Below are 22,684 nucleotides of genomic sequence, written 5' to 3' on the forward strand. Positions count from 1 at the left end.
AAAACGCAAGGTTGAGACACGCATAGATTAGAGGGGTACCGTGTAAACAACCGATGTGTCAAACATACGAAAAACCGAAAGTGTTGCAAACATCCGAAAAACAGCTTCACTGGGGCAATCGTCAGACTTCTTCAAAAAGTAGGACAAAGATCTGATTTCTACCGTTTGCTTAAGAGAATCTGTAGTGGTCAAACGAAGACGGAACGCGATTGTTGCGAGCTTGCCAACAGATGTTAAAACAGTTTATGACAATTAGAGCCGGTAACTGCCGCGAAGCTGTGACGCGCTCCTATAGCGCCAACTGGCGACCGTAAACCGAGATTCGACTAAATCGGAACCGGATAATTGAACTTGTGTTTTTTCTTTGGAACTTCAACGCCAGAAAATATGATCTAACGCCACAATTACGTTTGAAACATCGGATATTTAAATTAGACCTAGTTTAGAGTAGAGAGCTCTAGTTACAAAGTAGGTATGTTTTCATTCATTACGACAGGAAGCTGGGGTGCTTTGGTAGTGGTTTCAATTCAGCAATCATTGTCCCTCAAAACCGCTAGTTTGCGTTGAATTCTGCAACATTTGAAAAGCCTTCCAAGACAGAAATCTGATTGAAAAGAAAGTCAAGAGTTTAAGTACTGCGTGCTAAAACTACGTGCGAGCTTAAATTTGGAATCCAGCGGTCACAATGGGAATTTTCGAGACAAATGTTACGACATGCTTGTTTTGAATTTTGCAGTCAAATGTGGTTTGTCAGTTGGAGTAAATTAAAACAAAATACCTGGGAGTCAGTGGATTCCGCAGTCAGTTAGTTCTTTTTCTCCCAGGACTCCACAAGCAATGTATTTGAACATGTATTGAAACACTTTTTCATCAACTTATTTTTGTAGATTATGTAATGAACGAGTCCCCTACAATTTCAAAAAACTTCTGCTCTCTAATTTCAATTTTACATCAAATTTTATGTCGCCAAAGGAGACAAATAAGTCTCTTAATATCCTCTCCCCCTTGAGTATTTAGGACAATTGTCTTAAGTGCTGAGGGGGTTGTAACACGAAAGGTCTTGCCTCACTTAATTAACTGAGTGCAGCAAAAAGTTATCCTAACAAAAAGATAATAACCCGGAAACCTTCCGCACTAAAATTGAAACTTTCCCGGCTAATGTTACCGCTTTCAAAGAGCATCATGTAACCACTAGGCCAGATGGCATTAAAATGAGGCGAGTAATTCATTTGCTAAGCATTTCAGAACATATGGCTAAATAGATGAAGCAGAAGTCACTCGCCACCTCCTGAACGCCTCAACTTCGTTTCCTCAAACCAATGATTTGGGAACCTCCTGAACGTCACAACTTCGTCTCCTCAAACCAATGATTTGGGAACCCTAGCTGTTTTTTGTTTTCAACCAACCACTGATAATTTGAGGTAAGTTTAGGTAAGTTATTCTGATTTGCAGCTATGAGAAAATTCTCAAAGAAACATGCCCCGATTTTTAATTCGGATTGTAATACAAACAGATGCTAAAATTCTTATTTGATACTTTTTGGCCGCGTAACAGAAAAAAAAACTGTGAGGATATTTCACCGAAGCCAACAGAATCATGAAAAATGAAAAAAGGACAAAAAGTAGTTTGAACATCTCCCATCTTTCAAAAAAACTTGAGTAAATGGTCCATATTAAAGAAATTGAAGAAAGTAATTTCAGTGTTTTAAATGTAGTTTTAGTTTAAGCAACCAATCAACTAGTCTTCTCATACTGATTCTTTTACCTGAATGTAACGAAACCGTGCCACTGAAATATGTTCCGAGTGTCATTTGTATATTAAAGGTAAAAAAAAAAATTATATTTTGTTTTATGATCCTTTTTAATTTTAATTGAAAAGAAATTGTTGACTCATATGGAACCTGATCTAAACTACATTTTATGATTGGATAATTTAGATATTTTACCAATGTAAAGTATTTAATATTAACCAATCATGATCCATCTAACTAACAACACACTTATTTGTAAGTGCTGAAATTACTTGTAATTTCAGCACCAGAGAGATTTGAATTTAACTTAGAAATTAGTTGGACTCTCCCGAGTACTTCAGCAGCCGCAATAAACCAGTATACCCTAGATCTATTGAGCCTAGCAGAGACTAGTTAAACAACCTGAGACTAGATAGTATAAGAGTAAGATTAGGATCGGTATTAGACTAAGAAGTTGCACGAATCTATCCGGCCGAAAATAAGATAGCGTGACGAGCAGACGGTGTACCCTATCCATAATTACTCTATGAGTTATACCCATCGGTCCTAACTCATCTGCTGCGACCATAAGTCTCGAACAAGACCTTAATAGCTTAGAATTAACCAAAATAGATTAGAAATTAGACAAAAACATTTACAAAATGTTATACGACGATAATTTAATCAAAATGTCTCTACGACTCAATAGATCAGAGCCAATATTCCGAACCATAACAGAACTACCCGGAATTGGAAGAAGACCTCGAACCAGAGACGACATACGACAAAGTAGAAACTTGCCATATAGTTATATGATAGTTCGGCAAAAGCCAGAACAAACTTTTGTATTTAGAATACTACTCGCAATGAATTTAGATTTTCATTTGCAAACATAAAACCTTGAAGTCAACCTTCAAAATCATTTCAGGCGCTAAACAAAATTATTAATATACAATAACGATTGATAAAAAGATCTCAGATCGTTTTCTTAAATTCTGCAGTAATATATAAAACATGTTTGAAAAATATTTATTGGAAAATAAAAATAAAAATTAGTAGCATGACAATAAATGGTTAGTAATCACGAATCATCCTGTTGTTCCAGCTTCATCATCTAAACATAACAGCATTCATAAACTCACTAACATCATCAAAAAACTAAATCTTTTCTTTACACAAATTTAAATCTTTATTAAAACTTCAATTCACTTAATTTTAAAATCAGATCATCAAGGCTTATCCTTGGATCTTAAATCATTTTCTACTTAATTAAATTTCAAATTTGATCATCAAGGCCTATCCTTGGATCAAAAAGAACAACTTTGTTCTCCCCCACCCACTTAACTAGTGTCTAACGACCTCAAACGTCGATTCACTATCCAACCCTTTCTAAAAGACCCAAGACTAATAGAAATTTTTAAACAAAACTAATCATTCAAATTAGGATAAACAGTGAAGAACTTCGGTTATTCATCCTTCACTTGACCCCCCCCCCCCCCTCTTACCAGACCCAGGATAAATCTTAGACTTAGTAAGTTTAAAATAGTATCTAACGAACTACTCGCGTTCTAATTATACCTGAACCTTGTGGATCGATTTACTATTCTCCAACCCTTGAACACAATCACTACCCCTAAGTAAGATTAAGTAAGTTAACACCTTAGCTTATATTAGTCACGAGAAAGTAAAAATCATTCTTCGGAATAGATATACTTTTCTCTCCAACCCTGAACAAATAGACCCAGGTTAAGCTAACCAAAAAATCGTAAGGACTAACAGTTTAAGCAAATAGAATTCACTTAACAACCTTTTGCACCCGTCATCCTAAACCTTATGTCATTTAAAAACCTAGGAAATAAACAAACAATCGTTTTACACAATTGTGAAATAGATAACAAAAAATACGACCTTGTAATCACACCTCATACACAAACAGTTGGATACATTCGAACAAAACGACAAACACTAAAGAGAAAAATAATAACTAAACAAAGACAAATAACACGAAAAAGATTTTCAAAAAACCGAAACGCATTTTCAGAATCAGAAACCAACAGTTTAGACGAACTTTACAAACTAAAAGAATCAATAGATAAAAATTGTCCAATTCACGATCAATTATATTTCTCTGACTCAGAAACAACTTCAAATTCATCAAAAAGAGGAAAAAGAAGAATAAAAAAGCAGTATAAACACAAACCAGTACATTTATACAATTGGAATCAACCAATTAGACACATTAATAATTACATATTAACAGTCATCGAACGAAAAAATGAGCTCAACGCACACCCCAGGTGAAGAAAGTCCAGATGATGATGATATCTTTCCTTTTATAGTAGATGCAACCACAGATAGAGGACAACATATATTTTGCAAAAATTTACTCTTAAATTTATTTGAACCCGGAATCAGTACATGTAAAACAGAGTTCCCAGATGTAAAAATCAAAAGACAAATTATCGATCACTATCTAAAAGATATATGTAACTTAACACAACAATACGGAATCTACTCCATAGAATTCACCTCACCAAACCAGAATCACAGTAAATATACAATTCAAACAGACGACCTTGATTTAGAATTTTCAAAAGTATTTTCAGAATATATCAAAAGCATCCAATATCATAACTCACAAAGAGCAAACTCCATATTCACCAATGAAGTTTTCGCAATAATATATAGTTATATCTCGATTTTAGAAAACGAAATCCCAATACCAAATGTCTCACCGACAGAAACATCTAAACATATAAGAGTACGACATGAAATTACACTACTCTCTAGTTATCTAAACATCATTAAAGAAAATTTCACGAAAGACGAAGTTTCACAACATACAAAACATGACCTACAAAAAATTTTGGCATGGTTCATAATAGATTATTTCACACACAATATTGATTTAATTTCACAAGCAAGAAAAAATTTTAGACCCCAAAACTCAAACGATGATACCGCTATCACAGAACAATCAGACTATGTTTGGGACCCCGAATGGTCTCATCACGCATTTATAAACTTCCCACAATCAATCTCAAGTCAAGCAATAAGTACGATATCTTACATAAGAGATTATGTAAGAGTAATACCATTAACCATTGATGCAACACCATTAAACTATAATACATTTTTACCCGATACGCAAAATAATAGTTTAAACTCTACAGTCATACACAATGAAAACCTCAATGGAACTAGGAATCTTACGCAACAAGATATCCAGACACCATCACACTTCATAAATGAAGAAATTGTACACACAACAACTACACAACAAAGTATTTCACCAATACGTCCAAACTTGACAACACCAAGAAATACAAACCCTTCACAAACACAGGTAACCTTACAATCAACCGTTAAACCTTCGGTTGCCCCAAAATAGTCGCACATGGATTACCAAACATATAGACCCATGACAATACCGTCATAACACGCAAAACGTTCACTAGAAACAATTTTGCAGACCATAATTATAATTACACACATCCATCAAAAACAAATTATCAACCACGAAAAAATTTTAGTACATATACAAGACCTCGAAATTGGGATAACCCAATGGCACCACCTAATTCAGTAAATTTCCAAACAAATTTACATCCTTCACAGGATCGTAGTGAAAATTACCCATTTTTTCAACAAAATAAAAATAAAAAACAGACATCTTATCAAATGGATTATTTATCCTCAGATGATGATTTCTTACAACCAGACATATTTGCACCATATAATCAAGAATATCGTGGACAGGGAGTACAGAAACCACATACAAATCATAGAATTTTTTCTCCACAACCGATAGATACACAACATCAACAACCAATTCAGCAACAAAACCCAATTAATACACAATCTTTTCAACCAATTCAGCAACAAAATCCAATTAATACACAATCTTTTCAACCAATTCAACAACAAAACCCAATGATTACACACTCGTATCAACCAACACAAATGCAAAATGAAATACTACTCCCATATTATCTTCAACAACACGAAATAACAAGAAATCAACTTTCAAATTTTTCTCAAATGCCAAATGCAGCAGAATCATTACAAATGACAATGAATCCATACCTTATGGGTGGATCATCAATAACATCAAATAAACCTTTAATGGTATTCACAGGAACAGACCCTGAGTACTCTGTAGAAGATTATCTAAATGCAGTAACAGCAAATTTGATTTTAAATATAGGACCTGAACCAATTAATACGCCACTACATCAAAACTAGATACATCGACGCACAGCGTTGATACAAACAACTTTAGATGGCGCAGCCCAAAAATGGTTTTCAGTATTGCCCCTAGAAATAAAATCAAATTGGAAAAGGTTTACACAAGAATTTTCAAAATGTTTGACTCCGAAAGAAACAAACAACAACAAAGAGTTTTATGTAATGAGATTCGCAGATTACCAAACGAAACCATCAAGCAGTTAGCAGTACGAATCGAAACACTAGTTCGAAAAGCATATTCATTAAATACGCACGACTATAAAAACACAAAAATGACAGAAATCTTAATGATGACCTTAACACCACAATTAAGGAAAATAGCAATAAAAAAGAGAGCATCACATCCTTCTTCAATTCGAGAACCCGATTTAGATTTTCGAAAACTAGTAGACAAATTAGAACAAGCTGAAATCACAATGAAACTCGAAGAAACGGAAAATCTGAAACTACAATACGTTAACAGAATTGAAACAACTTCCACAAATATTAACAATATACAAGAATCAGATACAGACCTCGTTGAAAAAATCACTGAAATACTCAATATTTACGAAAAACACCCAAACTTTAAAGGCAAACCATCTTTCAAAAAATGGTGTAATTATTGCCGACGATACGGACATAGTATTTCTGAATGTAGACAAAAACAGCAAGATAATCAAAATAAACCTCAAAAATACAAAGAACCAAACAAGTCATTTTATCAATATATGAAGAAAGATCAAAATCTACCAAACAAAAATGTATACAGCAACAATAGTTCAGGAAAACCACTCCCGAACAATGCAAATTATACAAGAAACCAATCACCACATAACTCAAGTTATAGAGGAAGATCGCCAGAACAAAGAAATACACAAAATTCGTCACAAAATCACTACAATAGACCAAATAGTAGAAATAACTACTCCAGATCTAATTCAAACACAACACAGTTTGTTTCTAGATCTAATTCCCAATCAAGAAATAGATACTATCCAAACAATCAATCACGAAACTCATCATATAATAGAAATAGAAACTACTCTAATAATCGAAATAGAAGTTATTCAAACAATCGAAATCAGTATTATCCAAACAACTGATCAAGAAATAACTCATACAACAGAACAAACAGTAATTATCAAAATAGATCGCGAAATAATTCACAAAATCCACATTCAAGTTATAATAATCGTTATAGAAATTATTCCCAATCACCACACCGGAATAATAATCACTACAATAATTCTAATAATCGCCACAGAAGTAGTACACCTAAACATCAAAGACATATCAACCAAGTACAATCTAATCCAGAAACAACATCAGACCCCTCCAGGTATTGATGACACAGTAACTGATACGTTACAACTCAATCAAATAAACTGTGGATCATCAGATTCAGAAAGCGACACAGAAAACACTCTCTCCATCAATATGATCAAAGTCGAAAATGACTATGAACCTGTTATATATGAACAACCTTTTTCATCACACATATACGAAAATCAATCAGAATTTCTTCAAAATTATTATACTAAACCTATATATTCCACACCAACGACGCAAGAAACAAATGGAATTAACACTACAAATCAACCCAATGAAAATGTCAAAACAAAATGCTTGAATACAAATCACATCTATCAGAATATACAAAAAGAACAACCTAAGGAAAAAATTTAGACAATCCCATTTCTCTTAGAAAGTCCAAGAAACAAAGAATTTCAACCACCAGATCTTGAAATTGATTTTTTAATTGATTCAGGAGCAGAATCAAATATAATAAACATTCCCACATGGAATGAAATAAAAACTTTACACCCAAAACTGACACCTCTTGAAACCTCCAGTAAGTTAGCAACAGCACAGGGATCAACATTAATAAACTACGGAAAAATCCAATTAATTCTTCTCCCCACAAGAACAATAGAACAAAATAAAATTTTAAATAAGCCATTTAAACAAATATTCCATATCACTGATATTAAACATAATATCATTGGAATACCATTTATCTCGAAATATATACCATTAATCAACATCTTGAATAGTAAAATATTAATCAGGGATAAATATACAAAAACAAAAGACACATCCCTAACATTTTTTCAAAGATTAAATAAACAACCACCATTCTTTTCAAAATTTTACCCAATATTTAATCAACAAAGGAAACACTTGAAACCACTATCAGGAAACATCTATAATTTTTCAATCAAACAAGTTCACCAATATGATAAAGAACAAAACAAACAAAAATTTTATATGTCAGATTTTGAATGCAAACCAATTCATAAATTTTTCAAAATCAAAATTTCATCAAAAAAATATTTGAAAAACTCAAATTCAGATATTATTTCTTTACATGTATACAACAATACACCTTACCAAGTAACACTACCTTTAGGACTTTTAGGCTATTGCGAAACCAACGCTACAATATCAACAATACGCGAAAAAGCATATCGCGTAAATAATATACTCCAATTACTAGATATTTGCCAATCCACAATCCTTAATGAAGAATTATCTATAAATAACATAATAAGTAACGAAACTAGAAATACGGATTATTTCACAAAAACCCCATATTTCAAACCTACATTCAACATAAGTAACTACACAGAGGATCAACAGAAATTTTTAACAATGTTTAATTTCCAACATTCACAAATAACACAAGATGAATTCGAAAAGTTAGCCAAACAGCTAATTAAATACTCATCAGTCTATGCAACATCCAAATTCGATGTTGGCAAAATCAGTTCATCACTACATCTCCCGTTAAAACCAGACGCAGTTTTCAAAAAACAGAGAGCAAGTAAAGTACCAATTCACTTACACGATAAAGTGAACAGATTACTCGACATTTTAGAACAATATAACATTATATCACCAGTTAATAAAGAAGAACAACCAAAGGGCAACACATTTATCAACCCCGTTATCATTCTAGCTAAAGGAGAATCATTAAAAATCGTTCTCGATGCTAGATACCTCAATTCACTCATAGATGAATCAAAATGTAATTGGCCCATTGAACCTATACAAGTTATTTTAACAAAAATAAACGGCAAATACTTTACAACCGCCGATATGAATAGTGCATATAATCAAATGCCACTAGACGAACAATCACGACGTTTAACACAATTTGTTATTGGAAACCAACAAAATGAATTCAACCGCTTATTCTATGGAATATCCATAGGACCAGCAGCATTTTCAGCCTTCATGAGCAAAATTTTTAGACCACTAATACTCAAGAAAAACGCAATCACCTATTTAGACGATGTTTTTATGCAATCACAAACAAAAGAAGAAATGTTCAATGTTTTAGAAAAATATCACCAAATACTTCAGAACGAAAATCTGAAGGCCGCCCCCGATAAATCACACTTCTTTTTGACAAGAGTTAAATTCTTAGGACATAATATAGAAAGAAAAACAATCACTCCATTGAAATCACGCATTGACGCTATTCAAAAACTTCAACCACCAACAAATAAAAAGAAAATCCAAGAATTTCTTGGAATGTTAAATTTTTTAAGTAAATATGTTTATAAAATGCAATTATATCTACGACCATTCTATAATATACTCAGACAACAAAATAATTTTGAATGGAATACAGAACATCAAGCATGATTTGAAGAAATAAAGAAACTTTTAACTGAACAAATTTCAAACACAATTCCAGACCCCGATCAACCATTTTATGCAATGTGCGATGCTTCGAACTTTGGCATCGGCGCAGCATTATTACAATCACACAACGGTACAAACAAAATGAACCTCATATCAGCAAATTCTCGATTATTCACTCAAGCAGAGCTACGACTCTCAACTCTAATGAGAGAATGTACAGCCATAATATATACACTAACAGAATATGAATTTCTGATACTTGGATCAAAACATCCCACAGTTCTATTCACAGACCATAAACCAATCATTTTTCTTTTTACACAAAAGTCTAATCCAAACCTGTAAAAACTGTAAAAACTGACGTTGAACAATCACAAATAAATAATTTACAACATTTCCCACTTTATTTAGATTGTCAAAATAATCACTATGAAGTTGATCTACTTGGAACATCAACTTTTAAACCAATCCCATATTCACAATGGATAAAAAACAACACCCAACAAAAAAGAATAAAACAACACCCGCCTAAAAAAGACCATTTTCCACTAATTGAAAAAGAAAATCTGACTGATAAAATAAACTTATCGGGACCACAAACAAACGATTCGAAATACACAATAAATCAAGTTTTTGACCTCCATGACCCACTTGATACAATACCCTTATCTAAATTCGAAATTGAAAACATTTTTCTCCCTCCAACAGAAACAATTACAATTTCAACACTAAAACAATATCAAAATCTTGACCCGATAATTAGACAACTAAAATCATGGCACAAATATAAAACTAAACCTATCAAGGCAGATTCAACCATTCTAGGAAACAAAACACTCCTCCGATACTTTCGCAAATTCAATAACACAACAATTAACAAAAATACAGACCTTTTAGAGTATCACTTAAATGAATCTATAGTTCCTTGTCTCCCTTTAAGTATGATTCTCATAGCTTTTAATATTTCACATACACAAAATATTAAAGGACACTCTGGATCAGAAAAAACATACTCAAATTTCATACAAAATTTTTATTTCCCAAATGCACCAATTTGGATAAAAGTACTATGCAATGACTGTATAGTATGTCAACTAAATAAACCTTACCCAAATCAAAAACAAATAGCACAAAAACAAGATTTTAAAGGACAAAGTTTATACTTTAACCATCGTATCTCATTCGATACTAAAGGACCAATTTCACCCTCATCAGAAGGAAACTCCTACATTATGGTAATTGTTGACGCATTTACACATTATGTAGCACTTAACCCAGTACCACATTGTAACGCTTATTACGCGTACACAACGCTTTATGAACACTGGATAGCAAAATTTGGACTACCAGAAATTTTAGTTACAGACAACGGTACAGAATTTATAAATAATGAAATTATCACACTATGTCATTTATATAACATTAAACACAAACCACGTACATCTCACGCACCTTGGACAAACGGCTTAGTCGAAGGTATGAACCGTTCATTACAAGAATATCTTAGATGTATCATCAACGGAAATGATACAAGATATACCGAATGGTCAGCAGATGTAAAACTATTTCCCTTAGCATATAATTCACAAATCACGACAACTCTAGGAATGTCACCATATGAAATGGTTTTTAACCAAAAGCCACGCAAACCAATAATGTTTACAGCAAATTCTCATAAAAACGCACAAGGTTATTGTCAACCAAATAAAGACTCAATTTGTTATAACCTACCTTTACATACACACGATGAAGATCATTTTCATCACCCACAAATTCTTAAATTAGCCTCCTGTACACACACCGAATGGATTTTAAATAGAGATAAAAAACATAATGAAATTTACCAAAAAATAACAAAAAAGTTATTACAAAGGCAAAACATAAATGAACAAATAAGTTCACGTTTTACACCAGCCGCCGATTTAAAAATTGGAACATTTATTTTAATACCTAATTTCACTACTCAATACGGAATTTCTAAAAAATTACAACCCCTTCGTAAAGGACCATACCAAATAATTTCAAAACCCACTGATGCCACATATAAGATTACCGATTCCGACAAAAAAGAAATCGTTCAGCACCGAAACAACCTATTACCTTATTATCCAAAAGAATACGCACTCCGCGAATTAACTCAATTATATTCTTTTACAGATTTAAAAATAATTCAAAATGACCTACATCCGAATAACACAACAGAGGAACAAAATGATATCCCCATCGAAAATGAAAATACAAAATCAACCACCACCAGAAAAAATACAAAAAACCTAGATCAAAAAACATCCCAAAAAGCAAGAAAAATTAGAAAAATGACAGAACAAATAATACCCCAAGAGCAAATCGACAAATCAGAACATAGAACATCAACACCACTTAGAAATCAACCACGTAAAAATTATAAAATATTCATCCCCCAATCTAAAATATTAAAGAAAGTGGAATTTCAAAAACAATTTTAGCTTTATACTTCACAATCTTGAAACCTTTGAAACATTTTCAATTTTCATTTTTCAAAATAACATGCTGACAAACACGCAATGATTCTAGTTCAAATTTAGACCAATAGGATTCATCCAATCCGTCACTTTCTCTAACTCCAACTAAGATCAATTAGACGAATTATATAAAACTCCAGGCATATCTATAACTATAACTTTACGACCTCCAGGTCAAAAATAAGCAAACCGCTCCAACTTGACAACTAAAATAAGTATCACCATAATCCCATATCCCTCCTTTATCTAATAACCCAAAAATCAACAATATTTCCCCAACTCAGACCACAAATACCCCCAAAACAAATTTGTTAACTTAGCCTAAAGTAACAAAATGAACATTTTAATTAGCCTAAAGTACAAAAATCTCACCATACCCCGGATCATTTGACAAACAAAAATAAAGAAAAAGACGACTTCCCGATCACCATAAAAGCCGCCCCCAACAATTTTTTCCAAAACTCAACCCACTTGTCAAAAAACTAATAAATAATCCGACCACACTTGAAAATTGCCCCAAACAACAAAAAATATTCGACCAAGAAGTCATTTCTTAAATGCTCTTCTATCAAACAGTCACTAAAATTTTCATAAACCTCAAACAATTTTTTACGATACTTGCAACTTTTATAATAATTCTTTTTGATATACTTGAATCTTTTCTAATAATCTTAATCATTTTTTGTAACATTTTTTTAATTTTCTACACTATATTCGAACTATTTCTCCAACTTTCCAAAACCCGTGAACCAACATATAACCTATACCCAACACTACCACAAGAACTAAGTAGAATACGAAATCTTAGTCAAAATCAAAACACAACAGAAATAAATAGACAAATTATACATCCTCGACGAAATAGAAATTTCCAAACTCCCCGAGTTCATTTTGAAATACCTCAATCACCATCACACAGCACTCCAAAAAATCCCACTAATATTTTACCAGAAACCCCTAGACTTCAGTCACAACGAAGTACATCAAGCCTACCTTCCGATTACTTAGGTTCAACACCAACATCTGAACAAATACGTGAAAATCCTTTTAACCCCCCAAACCAAAAATCACAACTACCATATTGGACAACACATTCATTCACACAAGGTGAACCAAATTTAATCAATGACCCCATAGATATTTCTACAGATACAACATCTTCATCACTACCAGAAACATTATCACTTCCATCAACACCATCGATTAATCAAGTTTCACCGACACCTTTTAACTTAAGTTTTCCAAACAATCTCGACGCAAGATATCGAGAACAATCATCGACAAATATTCCTTTAAGACTAGATTGGAATACATTTACAGCACCTCCACCATTATTTGGACAACATCTAGAAAGTAACCGCCTTCACAACTGGGCACTTTATAGATTACAATATCGCCAAGATATTCACGACGATATCCGTGATCACAATATCCAAATACTCCAACAAAACAGTTTACAATTAAAATTTGAAATCACAGTTAAGTTGAACAACATTGCTCAACATCCCTACCCATTAAACCCACCAAACATCACAGCTCAATCACTGCCACCACCATTTATAACCACTGAAGTAATATATAAATACGACAGATATACCAAAAAGACAATTGGTTATATAACATTTTATAACCCATACTCAGGATTATCATACACATGTATATTCTAAAAATATTAGTTTTTCTTCAACTCCTTTTTCTAGTAACCTCAAATCAAAACATAAACCCTTCTCCCCGTACAGGACCCCAAGATTTATTAGTAACACATTACGATTGCGAAGAAAACGAACAAAAAACACTCCACAAGTATGCAATAAATCAAGTATCACAATGCGAAACAGAACCCCAAGCAATAGAAACTACAAATGTAATAGCAACACTTTATTCAAAAGCCCGAGCAACAACAGTTACAGGATATAAATTCACAGCAACATTTTCCGAAAAGAAAGTAAATTGTTCACAAGTCTCGAACGGAAATAAAAACCGACTTGACCATGAATCATTCTACCAGAGTAATATCGAACGCCTTTTACATCTCAATCCCGAAGATTGTAAAAATGAGTTACTTAGACTAAATATCACGCGTAACAAAAACTCAGAAAGAAAGTTAGTATACTTTCAAGTTTTTTCAGACACTGTACATCAATCACAACTTGAAAGATACCAAGGACATGTAAAACTAGATGACAAATATCCATATAACGGCGCACACGGACGATTAACCTATGACATACACGATAAACATTGGATACCACACATTGGTATAAATAACCCATCAAACTGCAAAGCAGACACAAAAAATAAAGGATACCAAGAAATAATGTTTTTCGATTGGAAAATACAACTCGAAAAAATACAACTCACACGAGATTTATCAGACAACACAATGATCTATCAAGGAATCAGATTACCTTGTAAAAATGATCAAGGTTATTGCGACCCTACAACACGAACACAAGCAACAATTGTTTGGTTCCCCGAAGACACATGTACAACATTTCAAGTAGCAAAAATACACGCTCGTATGATAAAATTTCACGAAAAATACTTTATACAATCAATTCCATATGAACAAGTACATCCATCACGAAAACAAAGTACTAATTTTAGAAACATACACAATATAGAAAATAAATTGACACGTTTTCAAATATATCAAGAAACAGAACTTGCATGTAAATACAGGAACCCACTTCACAAAACACAATACTCTGAAATATTAGTTGAATACGAAAAAGGATTCGACATGACCACTGGAAAAATAAAAATCGACCCATATGCCACAGGTTATCCTCCAAACGAAGGAACATCATATATACCAGTTAATTTTCAAAAAAGTAACGGACAACCTGGTGGACATCTAAAGCCCCATGACACTAGAAGCACACGTTTACAAGAACTATCACTAATGAATACTACATATTTCGGTAATATCCACTATGATATTCACTTAGATATGAAACTAGATTATACAATTAGCCGAATTTTTCAAGAAATGTCACTCTCCGAATTAGAAACACTACACCAACTATGCGAATTAGAAAGAACACAAATATTACAATCACTTGCACTAGCAGTATTAAAAATACCCTACGCAGGATATTTACTATCTGGAAATAGATCAAATTTTTTAGATTACGAAGGAAACATATTATGGTTTTATACTTGCACTAAAAAGTATCACCACTATACGTTTTTGAAGATAAACGATGTTATAAAAGAATCCCTATCTTTTATAAGAATAAGGTACATTTCGTTGACACACTTTCACGAAGAACCTATTTCTGGGATACCGCAGTCCCATGTGGATCAGAAAATAGCCACAATGAAGTACAACTAAACCCCGATGAAAATAAATATTACCTTCTCACCCCATATCCCACATTACATTAATGCAGTCACTTAAAAAATTTTCACCAGAAAGCATTCGCGCTATTGCTCGAAACCCAAATATAGACTTACAATCAATAGGAATATATTCAAAATCAGATATTCAACATCACATTAGGACACAACAATTCCAAGAATTATTAACACAAATGGACACTATACAAAGACAATCAATTGACCAAGACTTACGCAAACTTGCAGAAACCGCAGGATTTGCCGACATCTATACACAAGACTATAGCGGATATTTTAAAGACATTAAAGATTATATATATCTAAACGGTGAAAAATACCGTCCCCAAGATATATCACCAATCAACATTTTTAGCTTTGTTACACTCAAAAATGAAATCCTTGATTTTCTAGGATGGCCCTATTACATCTTAGAAAAATTGACTATTTTATACGCAATGTTTAACTTTATCGGATTTCTTTTTTCACTATTAAAAGGAATCTATAACACATGTGCTATACACACACAAGTAAATAGACAAGCAAGCGTAGCACGCATACTCTTTGCAGGATTTTTTGGAATATTTTCTACATCTATAAACAAAATTCTCTTAGACGCACAAATAAAAGAATACAACACAAAAATAGCAACACGGCAAAACACATACGACGAAGAACATAACAACGTAGACACAACGCCAACAGCACCACAGTTACCACCCCTACCACATAACCATCCATTATCCCTAGTCCCGCGAAATTTTCGAAATTTAGCAATAACACATAATCCAAATTTTCGACCAACCACATCACACAGTCCCATCCAACATATAATGACACACCAGTCACAAGATGATAATACTTATGAACAAATTATTGAACAACCCCATACCACCGCTTTTCAGTCTCAAAATAATAATTTTTTTAGCCCACGATGAGCCGACAACTTGGATCCCTACACCGATCAAATTCCCACCCAACCAACCTCACCACTCCAATCCCAATAATACCACTTTTTGCTTTTCCGCCACCCGATTTCCCACCTAGTAATGTAACATCAGGCATGAATTCCGACACTAATTCACACATCTCAGTTTTATATTCCATCTCACAACTCAATAACCCAAATATTGAAACCCCCGATGAATTCGCCGACTCAGAACCATCCCCATCCAATAATTTTCATAACTCTTCAAATTTTTCCCAACCCCCTTTTCAACCCATATTACCAAATAACCCTGACCCAATCAATTCTACACCCTCTTATGCTTCCCAAGTTACCCCAACCTACTCCTCGCTTCATTCATACCAATCATCTCATTCTCCCGACACCCCCCAAATCTCCCCAGAGCTAGATAATTTTATTACCCTCCAACAACAACCCTACCACCTTAACACCCCCACCATAAACCAAATCTCTTCCACAATAGATTCATCCAACCCCCCTACCCCTACACCCTCTTCAATTTATACTGAATCATTAGCACCATCATCCACATCTACTGAATCTTCACTCAACACTAATAGAGCTTACTGCACTTTTAAAAGAAAGTTCCCCAACCATCCTTTCCCAGCAAAACCAGGAACAGCCCGTGAATATATCAACCACCCCAAACACACTAATACAAAAGAATTTTTAGCTATCACCTTACCCTCATTTCCACAATACACCTTAAACACCCCTCATGACACTAACGAAACACGAAGCATTGTAGACGAATATGTTTTAATGCCCACTCTTTCGTGGACCTCATATTATCACTTTACTAATCCCCTTTGCTTACCTTTATATAGCACTCACATCGATATAGAACGAAATAAGGACATGCTATATCGCCTCACTACACCACTAACACCTAGACAATTTACATACGTTGGATACAAAAAATCACTAAAAACACACACTGCGCCTAGAGCTAATGAATATACACTAGAATATTATGATCATAACATCATCAGAGCTAACCAAGATCAATTCTTAGACGATGATCGCTTCGCTAATCCACAAATCACCGAGAAATTTTTCATCAAAACACCATATGTATTTACACTAAACATCTTCGATCGTGAGTTTGACCACATTATTTCAGAAGCACTAACAGACACACAAGCCTACGAAAGTTTTAAAGAACGTTTCCAAATATTTTCACTAACTTTTCATTTCCTTGCACCACACGAAAGAGATTTGCACTGCTCACACGATATTATGTTGCGCACTAAGCAAACACATACATATAGTTATTATCGTTTCATCCAAAATCACTTTGACCTACACACACCCTCTAGACAACCACACCATCGTTTTCAATTCATTAATTCCAAATACACTTCACCATTTTTTCTAAACTTCACATATTGCATTAAGGATACTAACCTTCATGGTATTCTTCGAAATTATGATCCCATAACCCAAATGTATATCTTTTGCCCCATCACCAAGACCCTCAACGCCGAAGAATCCCGACCCTTCCTTATCCCACACGAGTTTGTACAACCTATAGAAATCCCCATTTTAGAATTCATCCACAACATTAATTCAATCACAAATTATATATTCTAATCCAAAACACACCTTATGAGTTTGCAGTTGGCACTGAAGAACTAACCACAATTAAAGCACTTCAATTGCTTTGGCCACTGCTTCAGACTAAAAATATCATCCGCATCTTAGCTAAACTACTAACAACTTCCGATCTCATCCACGACATCTTCCCCCATGGTTTTTTCCCCGACGACTAACAGGTAAGTATGAATTATACATATTACTAACTAATTAAAATATTAGAAAATCACCATTCTTTATCCATGTTTTCTTTAGATTTTTAGCCTTCATCCGACAATCATCTAAAAAATTCACAAAAAGAAAAATAAAAAATCGAAAACTTTTTCAAACTATTTCAAATTATATTAATCTTTTGCACCAACAAATTGAATAAATTTAATACAAATGCAGTAAATTCATTTATAAAATTCTTCCCCCACAAGCAGTAAATCTAATTATGATCAAAATTTGTAACTTAATTTTCCCCCATAACTAGCAGTAAATTTTAAAATTCTATGTAGTAAATTGATAAAACGAAAATGCAGTACTAACCTTTTGATATTTACATTCATTCGCACAGAAATTCTATCCACACTCGCACAGCTCGCCCACGAAGAATTGTTTAAAATAATGAATTTCAGTTTCAAGTTTTCACACTCAACAACTCTAACACAAGATAACACGTTTCAAACTTTCCTTTAACCCGGTTGGAAAGGAATTATATACTAAACAACACTAACCAACGCAGCTTACTAAACACCACAAATCATAGAATAACAGCATGACTAAGAAAAGGAAACCAACGGTACCCAAACCGGATTAACCCAGTTTAAAATTGGATAAATTATTCTTTTGAAGACTATTATAAAGTCTCAGAAAGAAATAATAAAACACAAAAAAGTCGAAAGACGAACCCATACCACAAACAATTTGATTTTTGAAAAAAGGACACAACCAACAAGACATAAGAAAAACCACAACAAACCCAACATAAAACGTTGTCACATAACAGGACCCCTCACAAAAACCGCATGAAATCATACTCCCACTCCTGGCCTAACACACCAGGAAGGACGTCCTGAGCATGCTCTATAGCCGGCCTAACCCACCGCGCTACATCCACGCTTTGTGACACACACCACTATTTTTAATAAGAGCTACTCAAGGGTGAGTAACTCTTCAAAATAACCGAACTAAAACAAAAAGCTTTTGTGAAAACAACTAACTAAAATCATAATTAAAAAATATTAAACTAATAAAAGTTTTATAAAATGTAAATTATATTATGCAATACATAGATCAGAACACAACACCAAGGACGAACATCTAAAGACAAAACGATCTCACTACACTCGAGAAAGAATGGCCAACTACAATCGATATGCCGCTCACAATCACAACTCAAAGGATTTAGAGTACGACTTGACTTCGCAGAAAAGGACTTCATTGAACTAGACCAATGACCACCTCGATGTTCAAGTATACGTACAGATCCGAGTAACTAGGCATCCCCTCCACGCACAATCTCCACGCCATTCCCAAACTAGATCAGACACAAAAGAAGTTCTCCACGAAGAACAGAAAAACCTGACATAGCCAACCAGTCTGAAATCAGATTTGAGTTTGTTGCGGAGACTCAGTCGTTGTCACAAGAAGACACAACGTCTTATGTCCCTATCTCCAGCTTCCTGGAACTTCTCTAACAAAGAGAAAACGGAAGAAAATTATGATGTTCGCCAAATACCAACGTCCATCATCCATCCTTCGAATAGCAGAAGAACTATTCTAAAAAACTCTGTAAAACCCGGATGGGTGGAACCTGATCTAAACTACATTTTATGATTGGATAATTTAGATATTTTACCAATTTAAAGTATTTAATATTAACCAATCATGATTCATCTAACTAACAACACACTTATTTGTAAGTGCTGAAATTACTTGTAATTTCAGCACCAGAGAGATTTGAATTTAACTTAGAAATTAGTTGGACTCTCCCGAGTATTTCAGCAGCCGCAATAAACCAGTATACCCTAGATCTATTGAGCCTAGCAGAGACTAGTTAAACAACCTGAGACTAGATAGTATAAGAGTAAGATTAGGATCGGTATAAGACTAAGAAGTTGCACGAATCTATCCGGCCGAAAATAAGATAGCGTGACGAGCAGACGGTGTACCCTATCCGAAATTACTCTATGAGTTATACCCATCGGTCCTAACTCACATAGTTTGAACGATGAAGTGCGTTGTAGGGGCTAGTTGTCCCTAATGCTGAAAACTGCTTGGAGAGGGGAGGAGTAATTGTCTCAATTGATCAAGTGTTTCTACAACTTCGCATGCCGGACTAAAATGCTAAGCGACTCATCTAGATTTCAACGGAGTGAAAAGTTTTACTTTCTACTAATTTTTTTATCGAATAATGAGGAAACAACAGTCTAATTATCTGTAATTTTGGCCACTCTGAAAATGAAAGTTTTTTTAAAATTAGTATCTAACATAATTAACTTGGATTTTTTTAAGTTTTCCTGAGTGCTTGGTTTTCAAGTTGTTTAGTTATTAGATAAAAAAATTTGACTTCGAAAAAATGGAACGATCAAATAGACGTTTTTTGCATTTTTTTACTCAAAGGAGCGGTTGATTGCATGCAAAAAAGGTAATTTTTTTCCAATCTCACTGGCAACCGAGATGAGAGACTGGAATCAGCGGTGAATCCAAGTGTGACAGGTTCCTATTGACAAAAAAAAACAAGTTTAGGGATGTCTCCAGTTCTGTGATTTCTTTCTTTTTCAGAATTTGGATTTTTACCAGCACTAGCAGGCGAGAAGAACAGGTTCATCAAAACTCTCCGCTTTTTCAAAAACAATAATTTGTGATTCAAAAATTTTGGTGCCAGGTTGTCGATATGCAATGGAGAGTTATGTCGAGATATTTATATCAATTATTTGGCAACAGCGAGTCAGGGCTACTTCTATTATGCTTAAAAGTCCTCAAACTGGAATCGAAGATTTTTCTATGCCTTCATCAGAAATCTATGTTTTTCTATTTTTTTTAAATAAAAGTTTACTGATTTTGTGCACATTAAATACACTTTGAATTTTTTAATCAGTCGGGGCCAAATTTGTTGTTACAAATTAAGATTGAAAATACTTGCTACAAATTAAAATATTACGAGACTTTGGGCTGTTTACTAAAAAAAATTTTTTGGATCACAGGTTCCATATAGTTAGTGCCGGTTTTCAAAATTTAAACAGTAGTAACTCTGAGTTTTTTGACCTGTTGTTTATTTTGTTTTCCGTTTCCCTAATGTACTCACTTCACTTTTAACCGCAACTTGCAAATGATTACTTAAGTATCATATGTTATTTGTAGCCATTCATTTTGGTTGCTTTACTTGGTTTATATTTAACTCCTACATCTCCTAAATGTCCTAGTGGGGTTAGTTTGAAAGTTCATCGGCGGCGGTCTTTTTTCAAGCTGATCTTTGATATCATGAGAGGGCTTGAACTACAGTTCAAACACAGCAAAGTAATGCAAAGAGGCAAAATGCGAAAAGAAAAATGTCTCAGGAAAAAAGTCTTAATAAAATAAAACTTTATAAAAAATCTTTGATAAGGTGGATCATATGCTTATTATAATTATTAAGGTGGTCATTGGTTTCCACATAATTATCGTTTTGATGGGATGAATTTTTGCCGCTCGGTTAATTATCCTTGATACTACCCTGCAGCTTTTAAGGCAAGTGTAGTAAAGGATGAGAGGAGAAGGGGGTAACATGAGGCACTTGTCTCAATAGCGAAAAAGAGCAGAGATAAAGTGGGGGACTTATGTCTCTTTTGCGGGACATATTGAGCAGTATAATTGTCTCATTTGCAAATGTAATTCGCTATATGAATTTTACATTAGAAAGAACTACATTTAAAGTTAGAACGAATCAATTCAATAAATATTCTGTAATTGAAAGGAAGAAAAACTGGGTCCGATATTTGTATAAACAGTTTAAAATGTGCTTGGGAGTCTAGCGACAAAAAAGAACAAATTGACTGTGGAATCCAAAGAAAAACGGTGAAATTCAACAACAAAATAATAATAATTTGACCACGAAGTCCCAAGAGGAAATGTGAAATCCAGAAATTTTCAATGGAATCCACTTCAATGGCAAAACACGTTTGTCTCCGAAATTCACCGGCAAGAAATTTCTCGGAATTTTTGTAGGGATGAGTTTTTTGTGGAATTTACTGACAAAAGTCTCTAAGACACGCAAAAGATGTGTCTGTCGAATCAAGACGCGTAAAAACACAAATATGTTCTTACTTTTTTATAAAACCGAGCTTGGCGTCCTAAGTTTAATTAAAAGACAAGTTCACCCTATTTTGGGCCCCCTTTTAAAGAAAACAAGGAATACTTTTTGTGGGCATCTCAGCTAATTTAGAGTTGAGGAAATTGAGTATAGTTCTTTCACATATAGGCAATCCTGCCTAGTAATACAAAGTTTACAGCCCAATTATATTGTGATTTTTGTTATATGGTCGACGTTAATTTGCAGAACTCGGCGCGGTACAAGAAATTTACTATAAGTTCAAGATGCAGGGAAAAATTGCTCGAACTCATTATTTTAATTCAAAAATTGTATTGAGAGAAAACAGTGGCTATCATAAATATTCCTTGTTTTCTTTAAGGTCCTACCCATAGATT

General features: G+C 33.8%; 2 protein-coding genes across 2 annotated transcripts in view; one reads left to right on the forward strand and one right to left on the reverse strand.

The window, feature by feature from the left end:
* The window catches only part of LOC134843901 (uncharacterized), a 681,357-nt gene that overhangs the window by 91,012 nt on the left and 567,661 nt on the right, over window positions 1–22,684 (forward strand). The window lies entirely within an intron of this gene.
* Window positions 1–22,684, reverse strand: part of LOC134854591 (uncharacterized) — a 36,382-nt gene that overhangs the window by 2,309 nt on the left and 11,389 nt on the right. The window lies entirely within an intron of this gene.

Source organism: Symsagittifera roscoffensis, chromosome 1, assembly GCF_963678635.1.
Source record: "Symsagittifera roscoffensis chromosome 1, txSymRosc1.1, whole genome shotgun sequence".
In the NCBI taxonomy this organism is placed as follows: domain Eukaryota; kingdom Metazoa; phylum Xenacoelomorpha; order Acoela; family Convolutidae; genus Symsagittifera; species Symsagittifera roscoffensis.